Here is a 2,851-nt window from a genome sequence, read left to right on the forward strand (position 1 = left end):
AGATCGAAATCAACTGAATCTGTGAGCCAACCCCAGCTGTTTGCAGGACATGCAGGGAGGAAGTGAAGTTTTTCCGTTACAGCCTCACTTGGCTCCCCCCGAAACTTTCGCTAGCGCCCTGGTGGCTTCTGCCGCAGCTCAGAGCTGCACACTAGAGCCACCCGCTTCCTTTCACCTCTGCTCAGCACCTGGAGCCCAGCGTAACCCCTCCAGCGCATCATTGGCAATTAACGGGCCTTGGGGACAGGCCAGTCCCCCCTACAGACAGCCCCCCGCCTGAGGCAAGTGCCTTCCCGCAGCCACACCTCAGAGCGACTCACCAGGAACCTCCCCGGCAGTGACCCCCTTGCCATCTATACAAAGCACACCACCACAGCCCTCAGCACGTCGGGCTCACCCAACGGCCCAGCCGCCAGCGTGACGTGCCATCTAGGGACAGCAGCACCCCACTGCCATGCACGTTGGCCGGCCTGGGTGTCCTACGGCAAAGGACGAATGGGCAAATCAGGCATTAGACCCGGTAACGCACAGAACGTTTTAGCCTAAGTCCGTTAACGAGTGCGGGGCCAGACGCCATTCTTCTCCCACGGGGGAGTGCGGAATTGACCTTCCTATGCAAACTGGACACCCTCTCCCTTGGCTCGAAGAAAGACTTGAAGGGGTTAATGCCCGCTTCTTACATTCAGCACCCTAGTGACATCAAGAGCGGAGCACGGAGCACGGGACACTTCCAGCCCCCTCATTAGCACCAGGACTACAACTGACAGGAACCTTTTTCCTTTCCCTCGCTCTCTTCTTATTTGGAACCCCCCGCTTTCTGCCACTCAAGATCTCCTCATCTGAGGAAGTGGGTTTTGCCCACGAAAGCTCACAATACTAGATGGCTATGTCTAGACTACATCCCTCTTTCGGAAAAGGGATGTAAATTAGACGTATCGCAATTGCTAATGAAGCAGGGATTTAAATCTCTCCCACTTCATTAGCATAACAATGGCTGCCGCTCCTCCCCCCCCACCCCCACAGAGCTTTGTCAGAAAAAAGCGCCAGTCTAGACGCTGATCTTGTGGAAAATAAAGCCTTTTCCGAAAGATCCCTTATCCCTCTAGGAAATAAGGGATCCCCACTTCATTAGCAATTGCGATATGTCTAATTTACATCCCTTTTACGGAAAAGGGATGTAGTCGAGACGTAGCTGATCTGTGTTAGTCTAAGGTGCCACAGGACTGCTTTTTTTAAACAGCTGCTGTATGGGGAGCAGTGTGAGACTATTGTGGGGACTCAGAAAAGCAGGACGTGCTTGATCGGTGCCAAAGCGCAGGGCGCCCAGTGGGCAGAGGGGCCCTGGCTAAGCAGGGGCTGGGTCCGAGCTCTCTGAGCGCAGGGGGGCAGGTTGTTCTGGTCAGGAGGCGACAGACCCTCCCCGGGGGACTGCGGGACTGGTTTGATCTGCCCCCTTCCCTGGTCAATGAGCCTCTCCCATGTGAGCGGAGGCAGAGCTGTGCTGGGCTGCTTCTGCCCTGCCGCTAAGAGCTGCAGTCCCTGGGGGCGGAGCTCGCATGAGGCTGTGCAGCATCCCTGCCCGGGGCGATGCAGCGGGTGGGGACTGACAGGCAGCAGGGCAGTGAGCCGGCAGCTGGTGTGTGACCAGTGGCGAGATGCCTCAAGAATGTTAACTATCGAGTCACTTACTAGTCGAGTAGTCGATGGAATTTCCGCTGCGTGCAGCCCGGGGCCAGCAGGAAGTTGCACTGACTCCGGGCTGCAGGCGGGTGCCTGCTTTGAAATGTACGAGAGTCCCCAGCAGCATTTCAAAGCGGCAGCGCAGCATGGAGCCTGGGGCCAATGGGGGACTTAGAGTCCTTGCTGAGCCTGGGCTCCATGCTGCGCTGCCGCTTTGAAATGCCACGCTGAGGCCGGGTCTGCTGGGGACTCCAGGTTCCATGCAGCGTCTCTCCAGAACCAGGGGTCAGCTGCGGCAGCACGAAGCAATCGGGCAGGGAGATGGGCAGTGGAGCGGAGCAGGCCACAGGGCCGCTCCACTTCCCACAGCTCCTAGGGCCTGGGTGTGTGCCCTGCCCCAGGCCCCTTGCAATCCGCTGGACTGCATCTCGCCGGGGCCCCAGAGAAGGGGCACAACGGGCTGGGAGGGGACCGGCAAGTGTTCGTGGTCAGGGAATGGGAGTTGGCCCTCTCTTGATTCGTGTCTAAGTGCTGTCAGCCAGGCCCCCACAACAGAGCCTGTGCCGGCTTACGCCCTGGGGGAGAGGCAGAAGGGCACTGCCAGAGGAGGAACACCCTACCTCCCCGCACAGCACTAGCTACCTTGGGGCAATCGTTTTCCAGGGGGCCACGCCACAAGTGTTGGGAGGTCGGCAGGGCCTGGAGCAGAAGGATTAGAGTCGGGGGCTAGAGGGGAGTCCGGGCGAGTGCTGGCTGCGGGGGACATCTTAGGAACAGGGTACTGCCCCTCCCAGCAGCACCTCAGACTGGAGCTCTCCCGTGCCTGGCTCCCTGACCCCTGCTCGCAGAGGTTGGCCACAGGGACAGGGCCCCCGACATCGGCACTCCCCTCCTGTTGGCCCCCCCGGAGGGTCCTGGGAGCAGCTCGGCTGCAGGACAGAGGAAGGTAGCATGTGTGCTCTGCTCCGCAGCTGGGAAGGCTGGATCTGGCGACAGCAACAGGAGACCTGTCAGCATAACAGTGTCAGCAGGTGGGGGGGAGGGGGTGCTTGCTCACTCCCCTCCCTGCAGGGCCATGTCTAGGTGGCACAAGGCAACCCCCCACAATGACTCTCCCACCACAGGGCCTGCCCCCACCGCTACCTCTCCCCTGCCTCCAAGTAGTGCAGCC

This window comes from Pelodiscus sinensis, chromosome 13 (assembly GCF_052426305.1).
Source record: "Pelodiscus sinensis isolate ZL-2025 chromosome 13, ASM5242630v1, whole genome shotgun sequence".
NCBI classification, from domain to species: domain Eukaryota; kingdom Metazoa; phylum Chordata; order Testudines; family Trionychidae; genus Pelodiscus; species Pelodiscus sinensis.